The sequence below is a fragment of the Hippoglossus stenolepis genome, chromosome 18 (assembly GCF_022539355.2).
Source record: "Hippoglossus stenolepis isolate QCI-W04-F060 chromosome 18, HSTE1.2, whole genome shotgun sequence".
NCBI lineage: Eukaryota > Metazoa > Chordata > Actinopteri > Pleuronectiformes > Pleuronectidae > Hippoglossus > Hippoglossus stenolepis.
Genome location: NC_061500.1, coordinates 4707945 through 4720075, shown reverse-complemented (window position 1 = coordinate 4720075; position 12131 = coordinate 4707945). Strand labels below are relative to the sequence as shown.

The following is a 12131-nucleotide window of genomic DNA, read 5'->3' as shown; positions in this document are numbered from 1 at the left end:
TAAGCTCCTGGGGGTTTTCTCCTCTTCTTGACGTTGCCTAAATTACATTAGGAGCATTTGGCAACATGTGGATTAAGTACATATATGCACTTGCAAAATGATCAGATCCAAGTGTGACAATGCATCAACAAGGCAAGACCTGGTCTCTGCTGTGCTGCTGCAGCCGCCGACTGTAATGTTACCTAACACAATGTTGACTCAGGGAAAACCCTCCTTCTTAACATCATTTCACTAAACGGAGTCTTCTTGGTCATCAAATATGCTTATCTAAGGTTACAGAGGCCATGTTTCTCCTCGCCACTGTTTTGTAATGTGTCATCCGATCCAACATTTTGTCTCATGGACAGTATTTTCATCATTTAGCAGCTGAATCCAGGTCAGCGCATGAATAGTGCATTGACCGAAAGCTGCAGTTTGTTTCCAACCTCAAAAAGGTTTGGTTCTTCAACCTCGAGAAGATGCCAGGCCGTCAGTTAACTAGTAAAGAGCTGGTTGCTTCTCCTACTCTGCCTCGAAAAAAAGCACAAGAACAGTTCTAGCTGCTGCACATCTTCATGCATCCATATCTCTTGACTCTCAAATATAAACAACCTGTTTAACACCATGCAATTGGCAAAATAAACCAAAGGCCAAGGACCATTTGTCATATCGATCTATTCAAGATTGAAACAGCAGATTTTCTTGCCAAACATTGTTTTCCAGCACTGGGTGAGCAGTGTTTTTGTAATGCACTGATGTCAACGCTGCCTGCTTGACTCACTGCAACCAACCCTAAACCCAGGCTATAAAACTGTCTTCAAAAGAATATTGGGTTTGGCACAACAATTTCCACACAGTTGGTAGATGATGCCATATTCAGCCAACTCCCATCAACTGTGTGGGTACAATGTGATATATTGAGCATGTGTGCACAGACATGATTCAGATCAATCGTAATCAGCCTTTACTATTCATAATGATGACAATTTACTTAGAAAAGACAAATAGTACTTAATCCACCTTTTTATGCATTGATTGAAATCCAAACCTCCAAGAACATTGGAAGAAGTTCAGTTCACCTGAAACTACAAGAATCATTAAATTCCCATTACCATAAAACAAGCCCTTTATTTCTACATCCACAGAGTCCAACATGTTGCACCGCCAGGTTTCTACCCAGAGGCCACCACAGGTTCTACATGAATCTGTGTATCTACTCTACATGGACTGACAGATTAAACTGCACAAAGACAAGGTATATGTCCCACTCCTCCAGAACTGTATATCCACATTTGAAGTGTCACACGATTTTCCTCGAATTAACCAACTAACAAAACTTCATGAGAAATAAAAAAAATTTAAATCAGACCTCATCTTGTCCAAAACGTCCATTTGGACACTTCACCTGCATTGTGAAGGGGGGCTACTCCAAGAGACATTGCTTGAGTAATCTTGGCTTCATCCTCATTTGTTTCTGCCACCTGGCTGCCAGATCAGATACGATTACTATGCTCGATAACACACATTTGGATTCCTTTTAAGGCGGCTAACGCTCCATGAAGACAACAAACACAGCAGATGCAGGGGTGAAAGGCAGTTTGGGGGGGGTAAGATTGACAAAGAGCCAATAAAACAATAAAGAGGGAGCAGTAAGGAGAAAGAGGATGGGTTAGGAGTGAGCGAGGGAGAAACAAAACTGAAAGGAGAGCGAGAGAAGAAAGGAGGCAATGTGTGGTAGAAGTTGGAGCAGGTTCATACTTATTCTCTGTTGACATTCCAACACAATTACGTCATCACACACACACACACACACACACACACACACACACACACACACACACACACACACACACACACACACACACACACACACACACACACACACACACACACACACACAGAGAGAGACAATTTTTGCTCCATCTTAACTGACTCTCACATAATTCAAACGGACAAGTGTATCAATTATGTATGATCAGTCCAGTAAAAATAGTCGCCTGGTTGCAACGGAAACACATGAACACAACGTGGTCCGGTGAAACGCTCCTAACTGCTTCACATGCTTCTCTCACACTTTCAGGCACTAAAATGATGCTTCTACCCAAAGTGGTGAGTCGTCACATTTGCTAAACAAAGGGTGGCCCTCTAAATCTTTAAGACCACCCACCATTGCATTTTAGCCGTTTTTTCTGCAACTCTTGTCTTGAGCTACATAAAAGAGTTAATAGGAGTGCCAAGCATCAAAATTCTTCTCCTTCTGGATTCTTGCTTTAAGTGTCTGCACTCGATCAACACAATTGGATGCATCAGGGTTTTTCTCCTTTTTCCAAGCCGTTCTTCAACAAGAAGAAAAACAAGCTCCATTGTATCGAAACTTACCCAAAGTGTAAAATCAATCAAGAGGAATGAGGAAGATTTAATTTGACAATCATGTAAAACAAATGATCAACACTACGTTAAAGACAACATTTTAGTAAAAAGGAAAAAGAAACATAGCAATTCAGAATAATTCCTATTTGATTTTTCACAAAAAAGTTTAATAAACCTAAATTCAAAAGTACATAATCTATGAATACACAAATATGTATTAATTCATTGGATACAAGACGTCTCCTTTTCCACTGACAGGTTTTTTCTCAGTGTATGAGAACTACAAGTTTCAAGTTTCCATATCATCCAACACTGTGGACCGTGATTGGCCTCCAGAGTGTGATGGAGCATGTTTACTCGTGATGGAAGAAGATTCATTAGATGCCAGATGTCTTACACAGAAATATTTATTGAAGTTCTAGTCATCAAGGGGAAAAGAGATGAGCGATACACTGTGTAATGCCATTAAATTCCTAAGTATTTTAACCCATACAAAATGTACTACAGTTCCAAATAGGGGTATTCTTCATGGGACTTCTGGACATACCCGTACATGTGTTAGGATTCCACTAGGTAACAATAAATCATGCACCTAAATCATGCAGTGTAATTCATGCAATACTTTCCCGATGGAAATCCCAGAGTGGAAGGGCCCCTGTGTTATGACTGTTCACAGCCTTGATCCGGAGGCTCGGCATACCATATCTTTATAACCTCTGCTGCTATGGAAACTATTATTGGGTGCCGGGCCTGACTGACTCTATCAGCTATTCCTCAAGCACACAACAAACAATTGCTGTGGAAACATTGACTAATACAACCTGATGACCTAAAGAAGGAAAAATTCCTTCACACAAAAAAGTTGTGATGTCATAAAATCCCGTTGTTACATCCAGATGTTAAACTGGGATTTGAGAGAGAATACCTTTCCTGCTTATGTAGATGGATGTGAAAACATAACTTTGTTCAGGGAGGTCGCAAACCTCCCATCCTGTCCTGATTTCTGAGTGGAGGGTGACAGTAAAACTATTTTATTAATAAACTTAAATCAGAGGAGAGGGGTTGTAACTCGGACAAATAATATTAAAAAGAAGACATAGTCAGGCAACCTCTCACCCTGTTTCCTGTCTTTATCAAAATTAAGTTAAAATGCCCAGAAATATACAGGACAAGGTATATAACTCAAAATTGTAATTACTGATTAATCAGCTAAATGTTTTCTCAACAACCAACAACATTTTACTGCAAAAAGATTTGCATTGCAGTTTTCCAAAATCATAGTTAACATATTTAAATTCAAAAGTCCAAAACCAAAAACAACGAACAAAAAGCATCAAATTGTCAAATCTGAAATTGCAGTTTCATCTCCTTTTAGACTAATTAACTGTTTCAGCTCAGTTCTATTCCAAAGAAAATATTTTCCTTACAACGGATACACGCATGCAAATCATGCAAATCAGCAAAAGTCCCCCACATTCAAAACGGACTCTTCCCCTTTTGCACGGGTGTTTAAGGGTTTACATTTATTCAATCATGCAAAACAAAACAACATACACACACAACACAGATGTAAAGTGTGTTATTTATGGTACAACCAAATACAAAAATAAATATATTCATGCCAAATCCTAACTCTACACGGAATCAGAACCTGCAAAATCAGAGTAGCTCGTAAAGATCCTACAATTGAATGATCCACAGTTCCAAATGTATAACCATGCTGTAACCTTTTTGGCTGACTGCCAGCGCTGCAGGAGTCAAAAGCTAGAAAAAGCTGCCTACAAGCCACACTTAAGGGAATAAAGATTGATGTCTTTTGTATTGTAGAATACTTATTTTGGCACCAAAGTCCATATACACCCAAAAGAAATCCACTACAGGCTTTTTGTAGTGGAGACAGATATAAAACCGCTGCAAGTCAAAAAATAAGAGCTCCGTATCTCTTCTTTACCTTTACTCTCGGATCTCATCGCTGCCTCGGCAAATAAAACCCTACTGAGATGTCACTGTGAGTCTGCATTAATGAACCTCTTCAAATAACAAGATGGTGGATCAATGTGCTTAGCTGACGAAAAAAACGAGAAAAAAAAAAACGCTTTAATTTCACTTCAGGCATCAGGTTCACAACGAGAACATTTGGGGGGATGGCAGTGACGGTAAATATGAACACCTGCAGGGAGGGAGTCAACATAGAGCAGCCAAAACGCTCATGCATTTTTTTTTTTTTGCTGCAGCAGCTTGTAAATCAATCCTCAGTATTCTTCACGCTGGTTTGGCACCACTTGTGATTTAGAGGCAGAGTTTTATATAAAAGCAATCAGTGTTTTTATTCCAGCACAAACTAAGAGATGGCAAACTTGAATAATCCAGTTAGCTGTATATCCACAGTCAACACTACAATGAACAGGGTGGTACAGTCGCTAGAAACCAGCCATGTCTGCACATTCGTTATGAAAATGGTCATTTCTGAAATAATATGAAGTTATGTTGGTCACAGTCAAACATGACACTCAAAATGAAAGAAAATTCTAACTGTGTCTGTTACCAGTTGATAAAAGTGCAGTTGGTTCCTGCAGTGCAGATCCGTGAGAGGTCAAGAGAATCATAAAGCACATTTGCATGGGAAGGAAGTACTGTCTTTAACATTTTTCTTTCCTGGAACTTTTGGAGAGTGCATGTGGTTATTCACAAGTCCACAGTTATTCATCCCGATGAGTGATAAGGATAGAGTGGAGCTGTCAACATCAGCCAGTCCTCTACTGTTGTAAACCAGCCTTCATCACCACTCTGAAAAATGAGGCCATACTTTTGCATGACAGAACAAAGTTGGGATTACTGACAATTACGGTTTATTGCTAGTCAACATTTTGGCAATGCACAAAAACATCTTCTATGCATTCATACTTTTGTAAATACAAGAAATTGAATTGGTATTTTTCTAAAGTTTGGTGTGCCACACTACGCAGATTCTACACGTTTTCTCTCCTCCACCTCCTTTACACTGTATCTAACGTTTTCCATCTAGTAAACTGATACCGAACCTTGCAGGGTTGTAATAAAAGACCAACTTCTATAAATCAATGGACACAATGAACAACAATGAGTTCAGAAACTGATCCACCACATTAGGTGTAGATTTAAACTTGGTACTCTCCTTCTTCTCTCACAGCTGCGACGATGACACGTCAAGTTAAATACACAGGCGTGAAAGAAGATGACAGAAAATACGCCATTACCCCAAATAGTGCTGTCTCCGCCCTGGAACTTCAGTAGCAGATGTGCCTTTGTTTGGCCTTGAAATGCAACGCAAGAGACAATGTTTAATGTAATTTATGTTGCCAGTGAGTTGGAAAACCGCTGTTGAGAGAGTGATATATATATGTCCATATAGGAGGATTACTGTGAATATAAATCATGCATCCACACAGCTTGTTTCAATGTTAATGTGCCATTAAATATAACATAACTTCATTCTTAAACATTCTTAAATTGAATTTATCTGGAGTCTTTAAATTATGGTGAATTTCCATGATATGGCTTGCTCTTTAGTGCTCTTATATAGCCATACATTATACTCCTACATACGCTAACAGATGAAATGCAGACGATCTGAGATCATTTTGACATATTTCCATCGTAACAAATGGAGTCCGCTGGCATAAGTCAGTTTTTCTATCAGAAACAGATGCAGCAAACTTCAGATGTTTGGCATCAGGCACCGTATATCAAAGAGCGAGGAGGGTTTCTTTGCAGCACTGCCACATCCAGCCGTGATTCAACATGGATTCATACAGGGAGACGTTTATTATGGAACGGGCAGAGTTAACAGTGACAGTGGCTTTAGCTGCTCGAGGAGCACACAACAAATCTTCTTCCATGGAAAAAAACCCATATTGTCACACTTTTACTATCACCGTCCTTACTGGTCAGCAGCCCTCAGAAGAGGCCACAGCTCCGAAACCACAGGGTCAAGCCAAACTTAAGTGGCTTGACCTTGTGGCTTGGATCTGTGGCTGAGAAATGTAGCAAAAGTGGACAATCGTGGCAGAGGTAGAAATTAAATTGAAGCCAGGTTGGACTCAAATAACTTGCAACTCAGTGACTAGTCGCGAAATGACTCCTCGAGCGCAGGGAACAGTTAAACACACGGGGACAAAGTGCATGAACAGCAGCACAGAGGAGGAGAAAACCCCCAATCTAGGCCCCTCAAAGTTGGTTTAATATCAAGAGCTGGCTCCTTCTGTCTCTCTCTCTCCCTCTCACACACACCCACACACACACCAAGAACAGTTATGGCCTCAGACCTGGCAAGCACCACTCAAGTTCTTGGAGCAGCGTTCTCTCTAATTTAAAGTTGATTGCCGTGGGCCTTGTGTGTGTGACTAGTGAAATATGAGTGTGTGGAGAAGAGACTATGGCGGCTTGGATTGGGTTTAGCTCTATGTGCATGCATATGGGATCGTCTGGGTTTGCGCCTGTGCATGTATATGTGCACGCACGAGTCTGTGTCAAGGTCTAAGTGGAGACGCTGGATACTTTGTGTGGATGTGTGTGTGCGCATGTGGTTCTTGGCCCGAGCGAGTGCAGCGATCGGACTGCCAGTGGGAGCTGCCTGCAGGGAATCAGCTGAATAACAGCACCTTTCTCAGAGTAGATTGAGGTGTTTGGAGGTGACTTGAGCTTAACTGAGCTGCACTACAGAAAGTGAACAAAAGACAGTAAGTCCGACTATGCAGCACAATTCTACGCCTCAGTTTATTCAGTTGCTTAAAAAAGACATTAGGCTTTTTATGAAACAATGGGGCCAGTGTAGTTTAAATTCCTGTCTCTGATTAATAATTATTCCTCTACGCATTCATGTGATTAATCGGTTGATTAACTCAAAGTAATCGGTTGATTACTCCCGACTACTTTCTCTTAATAAATGTGTTATAGGGAAGAACCAGCTCACCAGACTCTGCTTTAGTATATTTCTCAGAACCATAGTGTGAATCCTCCACCTTGTCAACACTGCAGTTTACATGAAGTTTACATGTGTACACTATTTAGTTTTTTTTTGAAGATTTCACGTTTGAAAACTTTCTCCCTGAGAAAGAATTAAATAAAAAACATGTATCAGTTCTGCAAAAGCTATGAAACAAGGCGTTTCTGAGCACCTCGGATTTCCCTTTTCTGCTTTTGTATACGTGTGTAACCTCAGAGTCCAAAGAGCACATTTGTTCTCTGTATGTTTTACAAACGTGTATTTGTAAATAGTTTTTTTACAAGCTCTTTGGTCACAATGTTTGTAAATCATAAATACTCTCAAGTCTTCTATTTATATGGAGAGAAAGAGACTTTAATCCATGGGTACGCTCCCCAGCGGTAAACAGCAAGGTGTCTTAGGTTTGTCCTTCTCTGTGTACTTTTAGTTTCACTGTGGTAAAGTGGTAAACCCAGTAAAAGAGCTGATATGTTAAGACTGTGACGGACTAGAGCATAAAACTATATCAGGCCACCCAGAGTCTGAAGTGAAATCCAGGAAAATCTCTCGTAATTGAAAAGAGATGAGGCAGAGAGAGGCCAGAGGTTTGTCTTCTCTCAACACAGTCTGCCATGTTTAAAAGTACCTGGAACGTATATTCCCAGGAACACTTATAAAGGGAATAAGGCTCCTGCAGACTGTTATTCACCTGCCTTTCCCCTGCAGCCTTAAAACCATCAGAGATAAGTCAAATTTGCCTGCTGACGTATCAACAACTGAGGCTAAAACAGTCCACCAAGTGGCAGTAATGCAGGAGACTATACAACAATTACGGAAAAATAAATCAAGCAACACTACAGCAACATGGGTAAAGTTCCTGCTGTGGAAACACAGCTAATAATGACTCTGGCTGGGACGGACGGAACAACAAAACGCCAACTCTCTGCATATACTCAATTGATGAGGTTAAATTAGCTAAATAATGAGTAAAAGCAGGAACCACTGAAAACCTTGGATATATAAACTCTGAAGGACTGGCTGAACAAACTGGCTGATGAGTGTGAGTCCTTCTTTCTTTTCAGAATAATTTTAAATGGTAACAACAGCCAACAACCAATCAACCTGATACCTGACCATGACGTCTACGTGCTGAACAAACCAGTAACACTTCACGCAACAAAATACAACAGATTACAATCTGCCATGGAGTCAAATAGATAAGAACCACAGATCCTTGAAAAATATGCTAAAACTATTTTAAGTATGATATGCTAGAAACAAAAATAGGGGAGAAATGCTTTTACGTTTGGTGTTGATGTTCTACATAAACGATTCCAGCTGGATACTTGAAAACACCCACAAACACAGTGCAATCCGGGGATCTCACTAACTTACTTTGGCTTGAACACAGTCTTACATACAGCTCTGCATTAATCAAGACAATCACATCCTCTCTGATCGCCGGCCCTGATTCATATCAGATTTGACATTTTCTGCCCATTTAAAAAAATAAACAATTAAAAAGTGAAGTATGAGAACAAAACAAATTAAAATCGCCCTGATGTGCTCTGTCCAACGTTACGTATCTCATCATTACATTATGTTTGTCATTGTTTTGGCGAAATCCCCTTGTGTCTTCTTGACACATAGTTCTTGTGTGGGAGTACGTTCAGAGCGAGACTCGAATTCCTCGTGTGCGTAAACATACTTTCGCCTTTCACTAGATCATCTCTTTAGGGCATCACAGGGCGGGCGGTGTGTTTGATAAACACCAGCGTACTTTGACATCAGGTTACCTAATCCTAGCCCTGATATGCAAGGTGCAACCTTGTGATGCAAGTTCCCACATTATAGTCGTTCCTCTAAATGACCTCTTTGTCTTTCCTGATGGCTTTAAGCTGTAAATTTGTGATGTTACAGCACAAGTTTAACCGAAATTTTGGTTTTGATTGCGGAGACATTCGAGAAAAAGCAAATATCTGATGTTCTTTTGAACAACAGAGCTTTCTGCTTCGTCTCTCTGCCTCCTTCCACCACCGTCCTCACCTCTCCTACACCGGAGAGGCTTCATCTTTCTGCTTGGACTGTTTGCATTCCTGTTGAGCTCTATTTAAAGGCGCGATCGCTGCGCTGGCTGAAGGAATGCACATCTGTAGCGAGACCCCGTCCCACTGTCTCTGTCTGGGTATGTGTACACTGTAGTTGTTTCTATTTGCAGGACGTTAACCTTTACTGTTTCCCCGGGGCTGTAATTGCACACATTTATATACAAATGGAAAGCGCAAGATGAAGAGCAGTGTTGTTTATCACATCAACAAGTGCTTATCATGATTCCAGTGATTGATTTATATGCTGCAGTGTTTTTTTGCTTGGGTTCTAGAGATAGACGCAGAACAAGTAGAGGGAAAAACAAGCTTTCTACTATCTTTACTTTACTTCCTCATTATCCCCATAAAACACAATATACACCAATATTACAGAGGTTACATATATTTATGTTTTGGCTGATTGTTGTGTATTGTTTCATACAGCTGAAAAACATCACACATATTGATTGAGTATAACAATAATTACAAACTGTTACTCAAGCCATGTGTATTTGCTAAAAACAATATTTGATTGTTTGCTTGTGTGCTGCTTCTTTCTTCCAACAACTTTCAAAATAAAAGGTCAAACAGCTACAGCAACATGTAGCATCAAGAACCATCACAATCATTTGACATTAAATATGCCGTAAAAAAAACCATCAAATCACACCTATTGATTGATTACAAGAAAGATAACAAACTTTAAATCAAGCTTAATGTCTTACATAATAATAATAATATTTGATTTTGGCTTGTGTGCACCATCTGTTTTCACACAACTTTCAAAATAAAAGCTCTAAAATCAAATTTGAGCCCAAAACACAGCTGCAGGCAACATGTGACACCAACAGTTTATAAACTGTGTCAAACCAACACATCCCACATACTGGTTGATTAAAACTCTCATAACAAACTTTAAATCCTGCTAAATGAATCTACTGATAATGATATTACATTTGTTTGCTTGTTTACAGCAAAACAAGTTGTTTCCAACAACTTCCAAAACAAAAGCTCCAACTATTTTCCTTGAAATGCCACAAAAACACATCAATATAACAACATATTGATTGAATATAATTCTCATAACAAACGTTAAATCAAGCCAAGTTTCTTAAGTAATAATAATATTACTGCTTCTGTCGTCCAACAATTTGAAAACCAACAATTTAACTAATTACACATTATATTTGTCACAAAAACAAATCAAATCACACAGATTTATTGAATATAACTCTTACAACAAACTTTAAATCAAGTAAAAAACATCAAATAATAATGATATTTGATTTTTTTTTTGCTTGTTTGCAGCTTCTATCTTCCAACAACTTCCAAAACAAAACCTCTAAAATTAAATTTGAACACCAACAATTTATCTAATTACACAATAAATACGCCACAAAAAAAAAAAATCAAATCCCACAGATATTTATTGAATATAACTCTAATAACAAACTTCAAATCAAGTAAAAAGAAAAACATCAAATATTAATAATCATATTTGATTTTTTTTTTTGCTGCTGCTTCTGTCTTCCAACAACTTCCAGAATAAAAGCCCCAAAGTTCAATTCGAGCATGTTGCACATTAAATAACAATGGAGGTGTTTTTGGACGCTTCACGATCTAAACAGGGAGCAACACGTAAGCAAGCAGCGGGACATCCACACCGTGAACCCCGGAGTAAATCCCCCTCCTCCTCCTCCTCCTCCCCTTTGCTCCCGCTCCTGCCCGGGCGGACAAACTTTTCTCCCCCCGCCAGGACAACTTCCTGCCCGCTAACGTGCCCTCTCTCCTCCCGGGGCTCGACACCACTCACCTTGAAAAGCCTCCTCCGCCGAGTCAGACGGGCATTATTATGTTGTCGCCTTCCATGGCTGTTCCCCCGGAGAGACTGGAGACGGAGCGGCGGGACAGGAGAGGAGCAGAGTGGGACTGAGGAGGAGGAGAAGGAGGAGGAGGAGGAGGAGGGAGGAGGCCAGACGAGTCAGCCCGCTGTCTGGTTGGAGGAGCCGGCTGTCGGTCGGGAAGGGGGCGGGTCGTGTGTGAAGGGATTATGGAGTCTGAGCTGTCAACACTGATCCAGGGTCAGAGGAATGTGACGTGAAACACAGGGATTATCATGCTGTTTATTTTTAAACCTTTTATATAATGTTGTTTTATAGCATATTATGTTGTTTTATATTATATTATTTACTTCTTTAAATTATTTATTATCTAAAGTCAATGTTGAAAATGACCAAACTGCATTGGTTTACCTACAAAATCAAGATCAGATCAAAGTATTGCTTTTTTAAAACTTTATCAAAAATCAATTCATTTTATATTGATCATAAAAACTAATGTAAATTGAATAAAAAAGTAATACAATTTTTGGGACCCCCTCGAAAACAAGTAAATACATCTATCAATCTATCTATCTATCTATCTATAAATCTATCTATCTATCCTTCTATCTATCTATCTATCTATCTATCTATCCTTCTATCAATCTATCTATCTATAAATCTATCTATCTATCTATCTATCTATCTATCTATCTATCTATCCTTCTATCTATCTATCCTTCTATCTATCTATATATCCTTCTATCTATTATCATATTATCCTTCTATCTATCCTTCTATCTATCTATATATCTCTCCTTCTATCTATCTATCTATCCTTCTCTTTATCTATATATCCTTCTATCTATATATCTATCCTTCTATCTATCTATCTATCCTTTTATCTATCTA

General features: G+C 39.3%; 1 protein-coding gene across 2 annotated transcripts in view; it reads right to left on the bottom strand.

Annotated features, from left to right (window-relative positions):
• Window positions 1-11320, bottom strand: part of il11ra (interleukin 11 receptor, alpha) — a 45059-nt gene extending 33739 nt beyond the window's left edge. For both annotated transcript variants that reach the window (XR_007034986.1, XM_047344494.1), the window contains exon 1: window positions 11213-11320. The gene's annotated coding sequence lies outside the window, so the exon portion shown is untranslated. The remainder of the gene's footprint in view (window positions 1-11212) is intronic.
• Between the last annotated feature and the right edge of the window lie 811 nt (window positions 11321-12131).